Here is a 20,800-nt window from a genome sequence, read left to right as displayed (position 1 = left end):
GTTCGGCTCCTGCGGGCTGGCATTGGGCAGAAACCACAGAGTGGTCCAGAGATAAATGTTCCAGAAACAGCGAAACAGTCTCATGAAGAAAGGGCAGAGGCCTTTGGAGATCTCTTCACAAGCAGAAGAGAAGGCCATAGTGCATAGGTAGCCAAATTGTCTTCATTTATCTGAGAGATGCACAGGTCAGGTCCATGTGGGCGCAATTTGTCGTTAAAGTTCAGGGCTCCAGCAGGCCGGGCTAGCTTTGTGGCAGTAGACAGAGACGACCAGAGACACACGGCTGGGCAGTGAAGCTATATTTCTTTATTCACGAACAACGATTCATAAACTAACCCAAACTAATCACCACACAGATCTGTCCTGCATCCTTCTCCTCACGCCGCATACTACATAGCATAAGGGGCGGGGAGAAAGAGAGGCGCCAAACTAGCAAGGGCCAAACCAATTCTCCTGGCGGGGGGGAGAGCAAGACCAAACCAATGTGAATCATACAACAATGTACCATGCACATGGACTCATGGTAGAATTCTGGGATACCACAAGGGAGTGTGTGTAAGGAGGTAACTTCATAGGTGGTAGAGCAGTGCTGTATGCAGTGTCTCCCCCCTACATATGTATATCTATTCATCTCTACTTTTCTTTTTCATCATTTATCTAGAGAAAAGAAAAAGCCTATAGGAGCAGTGAAGTCATACAAGCACTAAATCCCAAAGATAATCTCGGTGGCAAAATAATAAATACTAAATAAATAAATGACATTTATTTGTTTATTTATTTATAAAATGGAAAAACTGACAAGACCATAGGATAAGGGGGTACAATTACAACCACCAGAGCTCCATATCCCATCCCTTCTCCTGATAGCTTTCCTATTCTTTAACCCCTGAGGGTGAATGGGTCCAGGGTCATTGTGGGGTGCAGAAGGTGGAAGGTCTGGCTTCTGCAATTGCTTCCCCACTGAACATGGGATTTGACAGGTCAATCCGTACTCCTACCCTGTCTCTCTCTTTCCCTAGTGGGGCAGGGCTCTGGATAAGTGGAGCTCCAGAACACATTGGTGGGGTCGTCTACCCAGAGAAGTCAGGTTGGCAGCATGATAACATATAGAACCTGGTGGCTAAAAAAGCCACTTAATTGTGTTTTAAATTCACTTGCCCTTAGAGTTGAGTCTCCAAATGCATCTTTGATGTAATGGTACTGAATGGGTGTCACTGAAGTACTCACTGGCATACTAATCTGCAATTAAAAAGATGATACTAAGTCTTTCAGGACAAAATGGGTAGAACTAGAGGTGATACATTTAGTTAAATAAGTAAGGAATTGAAAGATAACTATTGGATAGCTTCACTAATATATAGAGTATAGGGAATTAAAACACGAATTTGCCAAAAAGTGAACAAACTGTCTGTGCCTACCCCTGTGGTTTGTCATTCCACACCTGATGTCTCTGGACACAGTCTGAAGTGAAGCATGCTGCAGTGGCACTCGTTGCATTGATTAGGTTTCGATTGGTGGATGCAATATTTTTTAAATGAAATGAGAGAAGCATGCAGGAAAGTGGGCCTCACCCTAAGGTTCCAGGACTGGGGGAAATACAGGCTCTATAGTGGAAATGTGAGGTTCCTGCTGTCTTAGGGTTCAAGAAGACAATGGATAGTTATTGTTATCATCACATTATTTGGTAATTGGTTTAACTTTGAAAAGTCCCTTTGTAGGGTTTGCTGTATAATAGCCAGTGTCTTGTATATAGCGGTTGCCTTTGTTCTCCCTGGTCTGGGCTTTTGAGATAGTCAACATATCAAAGATTCAGCCTATGTATTAAAAAGACTCAGTCTGTGTTTTAAAAGTTCTAGACATAAGATCAATTTTTCTTTCTCATGTTAATTGAATAGTGGTTTATATGACTACACTTTAATAGGAGTGTACATAAACACCATTCCCACCATCTAAAGACTGTCAGTGGGAATGGTGTGCAATTGTATCCCTGTTATCTCATAATGCTGTAAATGAGTATTAAATCACTAAAAATGATAATAGTAATAATAAATCAGTATAAAAATAAGGGACAGAACCACGACTATTATCAGTTAGGATGTAAACATAAGTCACATTATAGTATTGTAAGACAAATGAAAATTTCCAATACAATATATAATATGAATTACAAAATATGAATGAGCAGCCTATCTCTGTGAGACTAAGGTTTAGGTCATAACTAACAGGGAAGGAAAATAGTAGATGGGTTTGATAAGCCTCAAGTGTATTCTTGATTTAGTCATTATTATTTATTTATTTAATTTATTTAAAATTTTATTTATAGAAAAGAAACACTGACAAAACCATAGGATAAGAGGGGTAAAACTCCACACAGATCCCACCACCAGAACTCCATATACCATCCCCTCCCCTGATAGCTTTCCTATTCTTTAACCTTCTGGGAGTATGGGCCCAGGGTCATTGTGGGGTGCAGAAGGTGGAGGGTCTGGCTTCTGGTAATTCTGTAATTGATTCCCCGCTGAACATGGGCATTGACAGGTTGATTAATATTCTCAGCCTGTCTCTCTCTTTCCCTAGTGGGGCAGGGCTCTGGGGAAGTAGGAATCCAGGACACATTGGTGGGGCCATCTGCCCAGGGAATTCAGGTTGGCATCATGGTAGCATCTGGAACCTGGTGGCTGAATAAAGTTAACATATAAAGCGAAACAAATTATTGACCAATTGTGAACCTAAAGGCTGGAATATTTCAGATGAAGATTTGGAGTCTCCGTTTTGAAGATAGCTAGTAGGCCTATTTTAGTTATATTTCAAAGGGCCAATGACTATACTAGTTTTTTCCTGAGCTTGACATCTGATATGCAGGTGGACCCAAGTTATTGTCTAGAAAGCTGGATCAGGGAAGATAGTAGCTCCAAAATATGGGAAAGGTGTATAAATATTGTTGACTGTAAACCCCATCGAATTAAATGACATCAATTAAACAACTTGATTTTATTTTTTATTTATTTTTTCTTTTCTTTTTAAAAATATTTATTTATTCCCTTTTGTTGCCCTTTTTATTGTTGTAGATATTATTGTTATTGATGTCATCATTTTTGGATAGGGTAGAGAGAAATAGAGAGAGGAGGGGAAGACAGAGGCGGGGAGAGAAAGACAGACACCTGCAGACCTCCTTCACCGCCTGTGAAGTGACTCCCCTGCAGGGGGGGAGCCGGGGGATCGAACCAGCATCCTTAGGCTGGTGCTTGTGCTTTGCACCGCCTGCGTTTAACCTGCTGTGCTACCGCCCGACTCCCTACCAACTTGATTTTAAAGTTGAACTTAATATTCAATAATGTAATCTGAAGATTTCAACTCATTTGGATAGTTCACTAATATTTACTGTGAGATCTATGTAAATGTCCAATGTATGTATTTGTCAATAATCTTGAAAAAAAAAGTCAGCCACAGAAATTTCAGCAAACGTAAATCTTACAGGTTTCATTATATTACAGGTCCAGCTACTTTTCCATCTCATATATGATTATCTCATTTTGTTCTAGCCACGATGACTCCCTACTGTACTTCTAATAATATAATTCCACACCTACTTGTATATTCAAATGCTTATGAAAGTATTTGGCACCTAGTGGGAACTTAACAAGTACTTTTGAACGGTAAGAGGTTTTGATGGAAGAAATTTAGTATTAGGCACAAAAGAATTTACCTAGCCTAGAGGAAATGCTAGTACTTTTATTTTAACAAGAAAAAAGGAGGATACCACCATTCGAGATAACAAATAAATCAGTAAAGTTTTCTAGGTGTCACATACTATTCTATACATTTTACATATATCAAGTTATTAAAATCTCAATGATATTTTAGCTATCTCTACTTAAATTAATAAAATCATAAATGCAAGGTAATTTGATGTATTAAAAAGGCTACTATGTGGTAGAGCTGTTAATTAACTGTTAAATGACACTAATTGGTGCAGGTATTATAAAGAAGAGAAATTTGTGCCTAATGACTTTAATTTTCTTTGCAATTTGCTATGAGAAATGGAGATGATGGAGTAAAGGGTACACATCTGAGAAGAGAGACAGTTTGACAAGTTTACAGTGGGAAATAAAAATGGTCAAAAACATATTAGGATTGCAAATGATGATAATTATAATATGTGTGAGGATGGTGGTCATGAATACACCTTGTTCCCAGTGTATTTATGACCTTGCTTATTATTATGTATAAATTATTAATTACTTCAGTGAAAATATTATAAAAGTGAAAGTAGTATTCATTCACTGTTAATATTCAAGCAGGTAGATTCAAAAAAATAAAAAATAAGAGAGTTTTATACATTGATAAGAATTATTGAAAAGATGCACTGAATGATAAATATGAATAAAAGATGAGGTAAAGAAAAATAGTTCATGGCTTTAAGGAAAGTAAAGAGATGAATGAACTAAAGTGCTTAATAAAGTCAAAGGCTAGTATAGTACAAATACTAACATTTCAAATGGAAAAATCCAAGCAGATTAAAAAATGTAAAAGTTAGCAATATGCAAAATGCAGTGATTCAGGAATCTTGGTTACAAGTGAATATGTTGGGGACAAAGGGTAGTAAATGAAAATTTAGACATTGATAAACTAAGAAGGCAAGGGTTTGAAAGAATCCTCAATAAAGGCAAGAGACTAGCATCCTCTAATGATGGCCTTTTTGGTCACTACCAGGTCACCCATTCATCTGTGGCTCTGGCAAGGGAATCCTTGGATTCCCATGTATATATGATGGGCCTAGACCTCTAATAGACCCCTCTCTTCACCATCACTGGTCACTTACATCAGAAACATCATCATAATCCCAGTTGTGGGCCTCTGCAGAACTTTGCCCTCAGTGTAGAGCAGCAATGAATGGTAGGGACTGCTCCACTCTCCAAAAGAAGGTTGAGTCAACCTATTATGCAACTCGAGGAAGACATGTCCTGAAATAAGGTCAGCCTAGAATGTTTCTAGTTGTGACCATGGACTGCAAACTCAGACTCACAGGTATGCAGCGGTTACACAGGCTCCTATGCTAAATATGAAAAGATATAAGCCCCAGGTCAGATCGATGAGGTTTACAATTAATGATAGTCATATAATTTCCTAATATTTGGGAGCTACTCTCTGCCCTGATCCAGTTTTCTAGACCTATTCCCAACCCTGACACCATCTTCCCAGATAATACTTTTAGTCCACCTGAATGTTAGATATTGGACTCAGGCAAATATTACTAAAGTTATGGGTCCCTTAGAAGATACCTAAAATATACTTCCTAGCTTCTTGCCACATGAAGACTCCCTAGTTTCATCTTCCTTTGGAGTTTCTGTTTATTAAACAATTTGTCCTGATTTATACCTTACCAAGTTTCAACAACCAAGTTGCAGATGCTACCATGATGCCCTCCTGACTTCCCTGGGCAGACAACCTCACTCATGTGTCCTGGAACCTCACCTCCCCAGAGCCCTACCCCACTAGGGAAAGACAGGAACAGGCGAGGGGTATGGATCAACTTGCACACATCCACGTTCAGCAGAGAAGAAGTTACAGACCGTAAAGAATTTTGGTTCATATTCCCAGAGTTACAAAGAATAGGGAAGATTAAAATTTTTAATTGCTATAGAATTGTACCATTGTTTTCCTACAATCTTGTTAATCTATTTTAACAAAAGATTCATAGCAGCACAATTTGTAATAGCCAAAACCTGGAAGCAACCCAGATGTCCAACAACAGATGAGTGACTGATAAAGTTGTGGTATATATACACAATGGAATACTACTCAGCTACTAAAAACGGTGAATTCACTTTCTTCACAACATCTTAGATGGAACTTGAAGGAATCATGTTAACTTAGATAAGTCAGAAAAGGAGGATTAATATGGGATGATCTCACTCATAGACAGAAGTTGAAAAATACTACCATGATGCCAGCCTGAATTCCCTGGGCAGACAACCTCACCAGTGTGTCCTGGAAACCAGACTCCCCAAAGCATTATCCCACTAGGGAAAAGTAGAGACAGGCTGGAAGTATAGATAAACCTGTCAATGCTCATGTCCAGCAGAGAAGCAATTACAGATGCCAGACCTCTGACCTTCTGTACCGTATACAGATTCTTGGTCTATATGCTCTGAGGGATAAAGACTAGGGAAGCTTCCAGTGGAATGGATGGGACATGGCACTCTGGTGGTCAAAACTGTATGAATTATACCCCTCTTATGCCACCATTTGTTGAGCATTATTAAATAAATAATAATAATAAAGAAGTTGAAAAATAAGGAAACACAAAGCAAACCTTGGACTATATTTGGTGTATTACAACAAAGTAAAAGGCGCTGGGGGTGGGGGGTTGGGTTCAGGTCCTGGAACATAATGGCAGAGGATGACTTAGAGGGGGTTTACTTGTTATGTGGAAAATGAGAAATATTACACCTATAAGAACTACTGTGTTTTACTGTTGACTGCAAACCATTAATCCCCCCAATAAAGAAAAAAATAAAGGAAAGAAAAAAAGAATCCTCAATGTGGATGCTGATATTATCAATAGTATGAGAGAGTATGGGTAAGAGTGGGAGGTTACAACATCTGATAAATATGTATTTAACATGTGCAAACCATATAATGAGAATAAAAGGGAAAAGGAGAGGAGAGGGATCTCATGAGTAAAATTGGAGGTTTACAAGGGAAAAGAAAATATAGATTAGCAATAGAGAACAAGGATATTCTCTGTGAGGGGTCTCTCTGTTTGTTTAATAGTTTCTTTGGATGTGCAGAAGCTTTTCAATTTGATGTAGTCCCATTGGTTTGTTTCTGCTTTGGTCTTCCTTGCAATTGGGTTTGATTCATCAAAGATGTCCTTGAGGAGTATGTGGGAAAGTGTTTTACCAATGTTTTCCTCTAAGTATTTGATTGTTTCTGGTCTGACATCTAGGTCTTTGATCCATTTGGAGTTGATTTTTGTTTCTGGTGAGATAAAGTGGTTCAATTTCATTCTTCTGCATGTTTCAACCCAGTTTTTCCAGCACCATTTATTGAAGAGAGCCTCCTTTTTCCATTTAATCCTTTGGGCCCCCTTATCAAAGATTAGATGCCCATAGGTGTTGGGATTTATTTCTGGGCTTTCAATTCTGTTCCACTGGTCTGTATGCCTATTTTTGTTCCAGTACCATGCTGTTTTGATGATGATGGCTTTATAATATAGTTTAAGGTCTGGGAGTGTGATGCCTCCATTTCTGTTTCTTTTCCTTAAGATGGTTTTGGCAATTCTAGGTGTTTTCAGGTTCCAGATAAATGATTGTAGCATTTGTTCTATTCTCTTAAAGAAGCCTGGTGGAACTTTGATGGGTATTGCATTAAATTTGTATATGGCTCTGGGGAGAATATTCATTTTGATGATATTTATTCTTCCAATCCATGAGCATGGGATATCTTTCCATTTCTTGGTATCAGTTTCTATCTCCTTGAGTAGCGACTCATAGTTTTCAGTATACAAGTCTTTCACTTCTTTGGTCAACTTTATTCCTAGGTATTTGATTGATTTTGCTGAAACAGTAAATGGGAGTGATTTCTGGATGTCTTCTTCTTCAGATTTAGTGTTTGCATAAAGAAATGCCACTGATTTTTGTACATTGATTTTGTAGCCTGATACCTTGCTATATTGCCTAACAACTTCCAGTAATTTTCTACTGGATTCTTTAGGTCTTTCTATGTATACTATCATATCATCTGCAAATAGTGAGAGCTTGACTTCTTCCCTTCCAATCTGTATCCCTTTGATTTCTTTCTCTTGCCTGATTGCTATGGCAAGAACTTCCAATACTATGTTGAAGAGTAACGGTGACAGTGGACAGCCCTGTCTAGTCCCCGATCTGAGGGGGAATGCTTTCAGCTTCTCTCCATTGAGTATGATGTTGGCTGTAGGTTTGCTATATATAGACTCCACTATCTTGAGGAATTTCCCATCTATTCCCATTTTCTGTAGAGTTTTGAGCATGAATGGGTGTTGGATTTTGTCAAAGGCTTTCTCTGCATCTATTGAGATAATCATGTGGTTTTTGGCTTTGCTTTTATTGATGTGATGAATGACATTGATTGATTTATGGATGTTGAACCAGCCTTGCATTCCTGGGATGAATCCCACTTGGTCATGATGAACAATCTTTTTGATGTGTTGCTGTATCCGGTTGGCCAAGATCTTGTTTAATATTTTGGCATCTATGTTCATCAGAGATATTGGTCTGTAGTTTTCCTTTTTTGTTCTGTCCCTATCAGCTTTTGGTATCAGGGTGATGTTGGCTTCATAAAAGGTGGAAGGGAGTATTCCTGTTTCTTCAATCTTATGGAATAGCTTAAGAAGTATGGGTATTAACTGTTTCCTGAAAGTTTTGTAGAATTCATTTGTGAAGCCATCTGGTCCAGGACTTTTGTTGTTGGGGAGATTCTTAATAACGGTTTTAATTTCTTTGTCTGTGATTGGTGCATTTAGATTTTGTAGTTCTTCTTGGTTCAGTTTTGGAAGTACATAGGTTTCTAGGAATTGTTCCATTTCTTCCAGATTCTCTAGCTTGGTGGCATATAGTTCTTTATAGAAGTTTCGCAGAATTCTCTGGATTTCTGTGGTGTCAGTTGTGATATCTCCTGCATCGTTTACAATTCTATTAATTTGAGTCTTCTCTCTTTTTTGTTTGGTGAGTCTGGCTAGGGGTTTGTCAATTTTGTTTAATCTTTCAAAGAACCAACATTTGGCTTCATTGATCTTTTGTATGGTTCTTTTATTTTCGATGTTGCTTATTTCTGCTCTAACTTTAGTGATTTCTGTCCTTCTGGTTGCTTTAGGGTTCCTTTGTTCCTCTTCCTCTAAGTCCTTGAGGTGTCTAGTAAGGTCGTTCATTTGGGCTTCTTCTTGGTGTTTAATATGTGATTGTATGGCTATAAGTTTCCCTCTCAGTACTGCTTTCGCTGTGTCCCAAATATTTTTGATAGGTTGTGTCTTCATTTTCATTAGTTTCCAGGAACATTTGAATTTCCTGTTTGAGTGAGTCTCTGACCCAGTGGTTCTTAAGGAGCATGTTGTTTAGTTTCCAAATTCTATGTCTTTTAATAATTTTCCGTTTGTTGTTAAAAGTTAGTTTTACTCCACTGTGGTCTGAGAAGATACTTGGGATGATTTCAATGCTCTTGAATTTATTGATGCTGTCTTTGTGGCCTAACATGTGGTCTATCCTTGAGTATGTGTTATGTGGATTTGAAAAGAAGATGTATTCCAGTTTTTTGGGGTGGAGGAGTCTGAAAATGTCCAAGAGGTCTAGTCTGTCAATCTCTTCATTCAATTCTCTTGTATCTTTATTGGTTCTCTGCTTTGTTGATCTGTCTAAGTGTGAGAGTGGGGTATTGAAGTCTCCCACTATTATTGTATTACTATTGATGTATTTTTGAAATTCTTTCAGTAGGTGTTTAATGTATTTAGATGGTCCCTCGTTGGGTGCATAGATGTTAATAATTGTTAAGTCTTCTTGGCTGATTGATCCTCTAATCATTATGTAATGTCCTTGCCTATCTTTTATAACTTTATTTAATTTAAAATCTATCGTGTCTGAGATGAGAATGGCTGTTCCTGCCCTTTTTTGTGGACCGTTAGCCTGTATGATAGTTTTCCATCCTTTCACTTTAAGTCTGTGTTTATCTTGTTGTGACAGATGGGATTCTTGCAAGCAGCATATGGTTGGGTTATGCTTTCTGATCCATCCCCCCACCCTGTGCCTTTTGATGGGTGAGTTTAAGCCATTGACATTTATTGATATTATGAATTTAATGTATTGTAGTGCCATTGTTCTAAAAAACGATTTGTTTACTCTGATATATTACAAGTATTATAGTGATGTTCTTGTTTATAAGAGGTCTTTTAGTACCTCTTTCAGGGCCGGCTTGGTGATAGTTGCCTCCTTTAACTGTTGTTTGTCTAAGAAGGTTTTGATCCCTCCATCTAGCTTGAATGAAAGTCTAGCAGGATATATTATCCTTGGTTGAAACCCTTTTTCATTCAGGGCTCGATAGATATCTTGCCACTCCCTTCTGGCTTTTAGAGTTTGAGTGGAGAAATCTGCAGAAAGTCTTATGGGTTTTCCCCTGTATGTGACTTTTTGTTTCTCTCTTGCAGCCTTTAGGATCCTTTCTTTATCCTTACTTCTTCTCATTGTGACTATGATGTGTCTTGGTGTTTTCAGGTCTGGGTTGATTCTGTTTGGTACTCTCTGGGCCTCTTGCACCTTGATATCCTTTCTGTTATTCAGGTCTGGGAAGTTTTCTTGTATTATTTCCTCTAGAATGTTTACTTCCCCTTCCTCTCTTTCTTCCTCTGGCAGGCCAATTATACGAATGTTACTTCTTTTGAAATCATCCCATATGTCTCTGTTGTTGTTTTCAGTGTCTCTCAATCTCTTTTTAAGCTCTTTCACCTCTTTCTTAGTTTTCTCTAACTCATCCTCTGTCTGACTAATTCTGTTTTCTGCTTCTGTTAGTCTGCTTTCCCTTGCCTCAGCTTCTTTCTTCATTACAGCTATTTCAGCTTTCAGTTCTCTAATTGTCTCAAGATAATCAGTATTTTCCTTGGGTGTCTCAACTGTTGTTTCCCTAATACTGCCATTCCTTTCCTCCAATGTTGTTTTCATTTCTGTGATTAATAAGTTTATTATTGCTTGCATACTTTTCTTATCTATGGTTACTTCTGATTGATTTATGGTTTCTTCTGGGCTCTTGTCTTCATTCATTGGGGTAGCAGTTTTATTTGTTTTTAATCTACCCATATTTTTTTTATTTATGTGTTTCTCTCTCTCTCTTTTTTTTAATGCTCTGTTGTTCCTCAGTTGTTGTGTTGTGAGCACAAGTAGCACTGTACTAAATACCTTTATGACAATTGCACTCACCAACCTCCGGAATTACAGTAGCAACTGAAGTAAGTATTGAAGGAGTTTAATCATTACCAGTTAGCCAAAAAATTTCTTCAGTCCGTGAAAAAATAGTAACCAAATCCCAGTGAAGAAAGAGAAAAGAAAGAGAGGATAGCAAGAATAGACAGTTATGCAAATCTACTATCCAGTGTATATTCTAGGGGTAACAAGAGTGTAAAGTGAACTAGAGCAGAGATACACACATAGAAAGTCCACTCTGGGTCAGATTTCTTCCCCAAAGTAATTCACAAATTCAGAAAGGCAAAGAAGAAAGAAGTGTTTGACAGGATAAAAAAAAATAGTAATAATAAAAAATAAAAAAAGAGATAGAGAGAGATAAGAGAGAGAAAAGGGAGAATATAAGAAGAAGAGTTGCAATTAAAGAGCAGTGCGAGGAACTTCCCAAATGTGTATCAGTGAGTTTAAAAAAAAAAAAAAAAAAAAAAAAACCCTGTTTGGTGGTATGGGGTATCCTGCTAGTAGCTGGTCCCAGGCACTGTTTATGGTGGGGCGGGGGAGCGGCGGGAAGGATGTATGCTTGAAAATTAAAAGGAAGAAAAAAGAATTTTTTTCCCCTACTCTAATTCTTAACCCAAATTAAGTTATAGACACCTTGGTATGACCGCTGTGGCCCCTTATTGGCTGGCCTGCTAAAGGCAGAAAATCCTATTGTTTACACGAGATGTGTCCGGAGCTCAAAGGCTAGCCGCTTCTCCGTAGTCCGCCATCTTCCGGGAAACCCCCCCCTCCAGACTTTTTTAAAGGATTTCTCAAAAATGAAAACTAGCTCCAAATCCTTTGATCCAATGAGAGCTATACTCAAGAAGTCTTTGGATCTGCTCTCACGGTCGCGGTGGACCCTGGATTCTCCCAAGAGGAAGCCCCCGAGCTAAAGTGCTCTCTCCGGGTCCTCTGCCCGCCGCGCTCTGCAACCGGCAGAGGAGCCGCCTTCCTGGGCGGGTGGAGGACAATGCCCGGCGCACTCTCCTTGCCCGGCGCCCTGGGAATTCTGGAGCCCCGCTAGTCCGTGTCACCTTTACTCTAATTCTTAACCCAAATTAAATTGTACCCACTCTTTGGTGTCACCCCTTATTAACTGGCCTGCTAAAGGCAGAAAATCCTACCGTTGCCGACGATGCGGTCAGAGCGCTCGCTGTCAGCAACTTCTCAGGCCGCCATCTTCCTCTCCCCCCGATATTCTCTTATATAGTTCCTGGCTCTGAAGTTGTCGGAGTCTGAGAAACTATCCTGATACTACTTAAACATGATGCAGAAAAAAATCAGTTTTCACATTCCATGATTTATTTGAGTTCCTACACACCGAAGAACTCTGCTTTTCTTCCTTTCTTTTTATTAGATATTTAATGTTGATTTACAAAATTGTAAGATAATACGGGCATAATTTTATACAGTTTCCACCAACAGAGTTCTGTTGTTCCACCACTTTATTGGAAACTTCAGTGGTTCTCACAAGATCACTGAAACAGGCTGATTTTATATATATATATATATATATATATATATATATGTACTGCCTTTACATCCTTTCTAGTTGACTTCTATACCTATTACTACTTCCAAGTGTCTATCCTTATTTTCTCTTCACTGTCAGATAAGCAAAACTGTGCCTAGCTTCATCCACTATTCTCCAGGTTTGCTTCCCTTACATTGTTGCTGTAAAAACAAGATTCCTGGTAACCAGTGCTTTGGGTCCTGGTGTAATGGGGTTATAGAACCCTCTGTTTTACCTCCCCTATTATTTACCCCTCTGGGGGTATGGACCAAAATTCCTTATGGGGTATAGAAGGTGGGAGTTCTGGCTACTGTAATTGCTTCTCCACTGAACAGGAGCTTTTGTGGAAAGCTTTAGAAGTATAGGTATTAAATGTTTCCTGAAAGTTTTGTTGAGTTCATTTGTGAAGCCATCTGGTCCAGGACTTTTGTTGTTGGGGAATTCATACTAGCAATTTCGATTTCTTTGTCTGTGATTGGTGCATTTAGGTTTTGTAGTTCTTCTTGGTTCAGTTTTGGAAGGCCATATGTTTCTAGGAATTCTTCCATTTCTTCCAGATTTTCTAGCTTTTTGGTGTATAGTTCTTCATAGAAGTCTCGCATGATTTTCTGGATTTCTGTCATGTCAGTTGTGATATCTCCTCTATTATTTACAATTCTATTAATTTGAGTGTTCTCCCCTTTTTTTAGTGAGTCTGACTAGGGGTCTGTCAATCTTGTTTAAATTTTCAAAGAACCAACATTTGGCTTCATCAATCTTTTGTATGGTTCTTTTATTTTTGATGTTGTATATTTCTGCTCTAATTTTAGCAATTTCTGTCCTTCTGGTTGCTTTAGGATTCATTTGTTCCTCTTACTCTAGGTCCTTAATGTGTGCAGTAAGGTCATTTATTTGGAATTTTTCTTGTTTCTTAATATGTGACTCTATGGCTATGAGTTTCCCTCTCAGTACAGCTTTAGCTGTATATCAAATAGTTTGATAGCTTGTGTCTTCATTTTCGTTTGTTTCCCGGAGTGTTTGAATTTCATGCTTGAGTGTATCTCTGACCCACTGGCTCTTAAGCAGTATGTTTAGTTTCCAAAATCTGTGTCTTTTAGTAATTTTCTGTTTGTTGCTAAATGTTAGCTTTACTCCACTGTGGTCTGAGAAGATACTTGGGATGATTTCAATGCTCTTGAATTTGTTGATGCTGTCTTTGTGGTCTAACATGTAGTCCATTCTTAATATATGTAGTGTGGATTTGAAAATGTGTATTTGAGTTTTGGGGGGCGAAGTACTCTCAAAATGTCCATGAGGTCTATTCTGTCCATCTCTTCATTTAATTCTCTTGTTTCCTTGCTGATTCTCTGCTTCTTTGATCTAAGTGTGAGAGTGGGGTGTTAAAGTCTCGCACTATTATTGTATTACTATTGATGTAGTTTTGTAGTTCTTTAAGTAGGTGCTTGATGTATTTAGATGGTCCCTCATTGGGTGCAAAGACGTTAATAATTGTTAAATCTTATTGAGTGATTGATCCTCATTATGTAATGGCTTTGCCTATCTTTTATTACTTTATTTAATTTAAAGTCTTTTGTGTCAGAGATGAGAATGGATGTTCCTGCCTTTTTTGTGTTCCATTAGTCTGTATGATAGTTTTCCATTCTTTCACTTTAAGTCTGTGTTTGTTTTGTTGGGGCAGGTGGGATTCTTGCAAGCAGCATATGGTTGGGTTATGTTTTCTGATCCATCCTCCCACTCTCTGCCTTTTGATGGGTGAGTTTAAGCCATTGACATTTACTGATATTATGAATTTAATGTATTGCATGCCATTATTCAACAATTTTTTTATTTGCTCTGATATATGGCAAGTATTATGGTGATGTTCTTCTTTATAAGAGGTCTTTTAGAACCTCTTTCAGGGCCTGTTTGGTGATGGCCGCCTCCTCTAACTGTTGTTCTTCTGAAAGGTTTTGGTGACTCCATCTAGTTTGAATGAAAGTCTAGCAGGATATATTATCCTTGGTTGAAACCCTTTTTCATTTAGGGCTTGATAGATATCTTGTTATTCTTTTCTGGCTTTTAGAGTTTGAGTGTGAAAGTCTTCTGATAATCTTATGGGTTTTCCCCTGTATGTGACTTTTTGTTTCTCTCTTGCAGCCTTTAGGATCATTTATTTATCCTTACTTCTTTTCATTGTAACTATGATGTGTCTTGGATTCTGTTTGGGACTCTCTGGGCCTCTTATATCTTAATGTCCTTTTTGTTGTTTAGGTCTGGGAAGATTCCTTTTGTTATTTCCTCTAGAAAGTTTACTTCCCCTTTCTCTCTTTCTTCCTCTGGTCGGCCAATCATATGAATGTTACTTCTTTTGAGATCATCACTTATGTCTCTGTTGTTGTTTTCAGTGTCTCTCAATATCTTTTTGGACTCTTTTACCTCTTAGTTTTCTCTAGCTCATTCTCTAGCTAATTCTGTCTTCTGCCTCTGTTAGCCTGCTTTCCCTTCCCTCAGCTTTTCTTTGGTTCAGTTACAGTATTAGCTTGTTATGCTAATTGACCTTTTAGTTCAGCTATTTCAGCTTTCAGTTCTCTGATTACCTCAAGGTAGCTAGTATTTTCCTTGAGGGTCTCATCTGTTGTTTCCCTAAGTCTGATAGCCCTTTCCTCCATAGTTGTCTTCATTTCTGCAATTATTAAGTTTACTATTGCTTGCACACTTTTCTTATCTATGGTAACTTCTGACTTATTTGGAGTTTCTTCTGGGATCCTGTCTTGATTGATTGTGGTTGCAATTTTACTTGCTCTTGGTTTTTTTTAAAATTTATTTTTCATTTAAGAAAGGAAAGATTAATAAAACCATAGGGTAGGAGGGGTACAACTCCACACAATTCCTACCACCCAATCTCCATATACCATCCCCTCATCTGATAGCTATCCCATTCTCTTTCACTCTGGGAGCATGGACCCAGGGTCATTGTGGGTTGCAGAACATGGAAGGTCTGGCTTCTGTAGTTGCTTCCCTGCTGAACATGGACGTTGACTGGTCAGTCCATACACCCAGTCTGCCTCTCTCTTTCCCTAGTAGGGTGGGTCTCTGGGGAAGCAGAGCTCCAGGATACATTGGTGGGGTTTTCAGTCCAGGGAAGCCTGGCCGGCATCCTGATGGCATCTGGAACCTGGTGGCTGAAAAAAGAGTTAACATACAAAGCCAAACAAATTGTTGAGCAATCATGGACTCAACGTTTGGAATAGTGGAGAGGAAGTGTTGGGGATGGTCTTGGTTTAACCATTATTTATTTATTTATTTTTAATTTTTCTGTTCTGTCGTTCTATAGCTGTTGTGTTTTGAGTTTCAAGCTACGCTGTGCTAAACACCTTTATGACAAATGCAGTCACCAGCCTCAGAAATTACAACAATAGTAATTGAAGCAAAGATTGATGTAGTTTAAGCAATACCAGTTAGCCAAACAACACCTCCAGTCAAAGAAAACATAGCAACCAAATCTAAATGAATGAGAAAGAGAAAGGGAAAAAGTGAAAGCAAGAATAGACAGTTACAGAAATCTACTGTCCACTGTAAATTCTAGGAATAGCAAGAGGAGAAAGAGAAGTAGAGAAGAGAAATACACACAGAGTCCACTCTGAGTCAGATTTCTTCCCCAAAATAATTCACAAGTGATTCTCAGTGAATTCAGAAAGCAGAAGAAGGAGGAGGGAAGAAAAGAAGATAAGAACAAGGAAAAAAGAGCAGTGAAAGGAGTTTATTGTTGTTGCTGTCTTTTTGAATTAGGTAGGAGGACGAAAAGGGGAGAGTGGATGGAAGAGGAAGAATGAGACAAGTTCCTCTCACAATGGACAGGACAGCCAGTCACCTAACAATGGAAAAAACAATAACAGCTAATTTTGGTCAACCTGAAGAAGGAGGGGGGAGAGGGACATTCGTATATAGAATAGTAATAATAAAATAAAATACAGTAAAAAAAAAAAAAAACCCTAACAGTCAGTCTGAAGCTTGGCGGGCTCAGGATTAGCTCAGGCAGCCTGAGCATAGACTGACAATTGTAAAAATAACCTCTAGGTCATCTTTCCCAGGCAGAAGTGAGGCTCTGATTGGTCAGATATTTTGTTACTCAACTAGAGCTCCTTGCACTTAGAAAAAAAAAAGAGAGAGAAGGAACTCAAATAGGAAGAATTGAAATGACACCCCTGTTGAGCCAGGAATCTGGGTAAAGAAAAAAGCTTAATGGGGAGCCTGCTAGTAGCAGCATTCCAGCCCCTGGGGTCTGGTTTTGGGGTGGGTGGGAGAGGGGTGTGCTTCAGGAAAAATCAGAAGATTTCCTTTCTTTTCCCTCCATTTTCTAACCCAAGATTGAGCTATAGTCACCTCCTTGGTGTCACACTTAGGACCCCCTATTCATTGACCTGCTGTAATATCCTTTCCTATCTGGCCGCTATTATCGGAGCTCATGACAGCAGCTGCCTCCAAGTCATCATCTTGGCTCCGCCCCTGGTTTTCTTATTTTCAATGTTATTTATTTTTGCCCTAACTTTAGTTATTTCTGTCCTTCTGGTTGCTTTAGGGTTCCTTTGTTCTTCTTCTTCTCGGTCTTTAAGATGTGCAATAAGACTATTTGTGCTTTTTCTTGTTTCATAATGTGTGCTCATATGGCTATAAACTTCCCTCTCAGTACTGCCTTAGCTGTGTCCCAAATATTTTGATAGCTTGTGTCTTCATTTTCATTGAACTATTGAAACATTTAGATTTCTTCCTTTATTTCCTCTTTGATGCAGTAGTAGTGTACTGTTGAGCTTCCACATTTTGGGACTACTATTAATCTTTTGTTGATTGTTAAGTGTTAGTTTAATTCCACTGTGGTCTGAGAAGATGCTTGGGATGATTTCAATACTCTTTAATTTGATGATGCTGTCTTTATTGCCTAATATATGGTCTGTCCTCGAGAATGACCCATGTGGACTTGAATAGAATGTGTATTCTAGTTTCTTGCGATGAATGACTCTGAAAATGTCCCATAGTTCTAGTTTATCTATCTCCTCATTGAGCTCCCTCATGTCTTTATTGATTTTCTGCCTGGATGATCTGTCAAGTTGAGAGAGTAGGGTGTTGAAGTCTCATAATATGACTGTGCTGCTGTTAATATATTGCTGTAGCTCTTTCAGTAGATGCTTGATGTATTTAGATGTCTTCTCATTGGGTGCATAGATTTTAATAATTGTTAAGTCTTCTTGATTGAATGATCTTCTGAGCATCAACTAGTGTCCATCCCTATCTTTTTAAATTGTATTTATTTTAAAGTCTATTGTGTCAGATATGAGAGTAGCTGTACCAGCCCTTTATTGTGGGCCATTTACTTGGATGATTGTTTTCCATCCTTTCACTTTGAATAATCTGTGTTTGTCTTGTTGAGTTGCTCCCACTATGGTACTCTCCCCCACCCCCGCACATGTACACAAAGTGTTATATTGGGGGCCAGGTGGTAATTCACTTGGTTAAGCATACATGTTACAGTGCTCAAGAACCCTGTTTCAAGCCCCTGGTCCCCACCTGCAGGGGAGAAGCTTCGTGAGTGGTGAAGCAGGAATGCAGGTGTCTCTCTGTCTTTTCCCCTCTCTATCTCTCCCTCCATTCTCAATTTTTGTCTCTATCCAATAATAAATAAACACATTTTTAAAAAGTGTTATATATATAACCTTTATTTTCTGTCTCCAAACCAAACATAAATGTCTTACAACTGACAAATTTTATAGAATAATACATGCTATGTTGGTAGCTGCTGGCATAAAGATTTACTTCTTACTTTTGAAATACTATGATCATAGTGTATAATTTAGGAATTCAAGAGGCAGGGCCAAGATAGCTGCATAAAGAAAACTATAGGCTCTCTTTCCTCAAGAAATCTTTTCATATCTTGGAATCTCTGAATGAAAACATATTTCCAAACCAGTAGGAAAAAAACATCAGAGGAGGGAATATAAAGAAATCACTAAGGGATTTTGTGATGTGTATATGAATGGCAAAAAGTACCAAAAAAGATAAAGACTAGTGGTAGGCTTCTGCCTCACCTACCATGAACAGCCTCAAGCCAGAGACCTCCTGATCCAGGAAAACTTCTGTGTTCTAGGACCTCCTCCCCAGGACTTCCCTGGCTGCATTCCAGAATTGACATAGCTGCCCTAGAACCTCTGCATACAAGTTGAGGGGTTCTAGACTCACCTTTCTTGAACACTCTCAGTCAGACTGTCTAGGGAGTGAGGCCATGTCAGCCAACAACTTCCTGTCCCTGAAGAACTCCAGGGGAGGCAAATTGTGGATAAGTCTGAAGAATGAAGTACACTGAATTATTGTGGCCAATATTATGCCTGGGAACTGAACCTCCAAGAGAGCATCTTTTGTCAGATCAACCCCCTGAAACAACCAGGTGGCCACCATGTCAATCTAGACCTCTAGCCTCACCCACTCATCACTGCAGCAGACTTACTATCAGGGGAGGGGATGGGATATGGAGATCGGGTAGTGGGAATTGTGTGGAATTGTACCCCTCTTACCCTATGGTTTTTTTAATGTCTCCTTTCTTAAATAAAAAAATTAAAAACAATAAAAAAGAAACCAACAACCAAACTAAGAGACTTTACAGAATGGCAGAAGATCTCTACATGTCATACATCAGACAAAAGGTTAATAACCAAAATATATAAAGAGCTCACCAAACTCAGCAACAACAAAAATAAAAGACCCCATACAATAGTGGGCAGAGGATATGAACAGAATATTCATCAAAGAATAGAGCCAAAAGGCCAACAAACATATGAATCAATGTTCCAGGTTATTGGTTATTAGACAAATGCAAATGAAGACAACAATAAGATATCACTTTACCTCTGTGAAAAAGTCATACACTAGAAAGGATAGCAAAAAAAAAAATGCTGGAGAGGTTGTAGGGACAAAGAAACCCTCCTGCACTGCTGGTGAGAATGTAAATTGGTCCAACTCTGTGGAGAGCAGTCTGGAGTATTCACAGAAAGCCAGAAATGGACCTACACTATGACACTGCAATTCTTCTCCTGGGGATATATCCCAAGGAACCACACACCCATCCAAAAATATTTTTACCTACTCAAGTGGGCCAAGCAGCGGTGCAACAGGTTAAGTGCACATAGTACTAAGAGCAAGGATCCATGTAAGGATCCCAGTTCAATCCTCTGCTCCCCAATTACAGGTGAGGGCACTTCACAAGCAGTGAAGCAGGTCTATAGGTGTCTCCCATTCTATCTTCCCTTCCCTCTCATTTTCCCTCTGTCCTTTCAAATAAAATATAAAAATAAAACACCTGGTCAAATACCCAAAGGTTCAAAAAAACTTTTGTCATGAAGAATTCAAAGAAGCCACCATGAACAGAACATATAGAGGATGGTGGGAGACTGCATAAAAAATAGAAAATTTGGACTGATCGGCTATGGTAACACTTTTATAATTCATCATAGAAATGTTGGTAATATATTAGTAAAACTGAGTAGAGTAACATGATCATATCTGTGTTTTGAATGGAGGACTACATGATTTTAGGCATCAATTAAAGCTAATTCCAGTTTACCTGACTCTAGTTTTACTTTTTTCCCATTTATCTACATATAGTTCTATAAAATGAGAGATATGATAAAATAATTAAGACATTAAAATATAGCTATTTGATTCATAAAATGGTTTTAAAACCTTGTGTATTTTATGTCCCTACCTTTTTAAAAACTTTTTCTTGGAAGTGATGACACACTGAATTCCCCATTTGAATTACAAAAGTTCTTAGATCAGACTCTTGTCCAATGGGCCTTGTAACAGCTTTTGAGTAACTAAAATGCCTTCTAAGTATTCCTTGGACTGAGCAGGTCACCACTGGATCACTACTAAATTTCTTGCTGAGAACACTCAATATCAATATTATTGCTTTTGGCTTTGGGGATGAATAATACATTAAAACTGGTAATTGGATGATTTACAGTTCTTTAGGGTGGCTACATTTCATGGAGGCAACCTAAATAGAATTAATTGTGGACTAATTAAAGTGCTCCTTGCTACTCTCTGAAGTTTCCCCTTGGGCATTAACTGAAATGAGTTGTGAAAATTGCAGAAAACCATAAATCATAACTGGCTTAAAGAAAAATGGATTGCTTTTATAATACTTATTGAACAATTAAAACGGATGTTTAAATCTTCACAAGTTTTAGATAATTAAAATTATAAATCTGTGCTCTTGGAACAGAAACATGAGTAGAGATTAGAGGTAAAAATAGTATCATGCTGAGGTAATTCATCTTGTGGCTTAAGCTTT

Source organism: Erinaceus europaeus, chromosome X, assembly GCF_950295315.1.
Source record: "Erinaceus europaeus chromosome X, mEriEur2.1, whole genome shotgun sequence".
Taxonomy (NCBI): domain Eukaryota; kingdom Metazoa; phylum Chordata; class Mammalia; order Eulipotyphla; family Erinaceidae; genus Erinaceus; species Erinaceus europaeus.
This window is presented reverse-complemented; position numbering follows the sequence as displayed.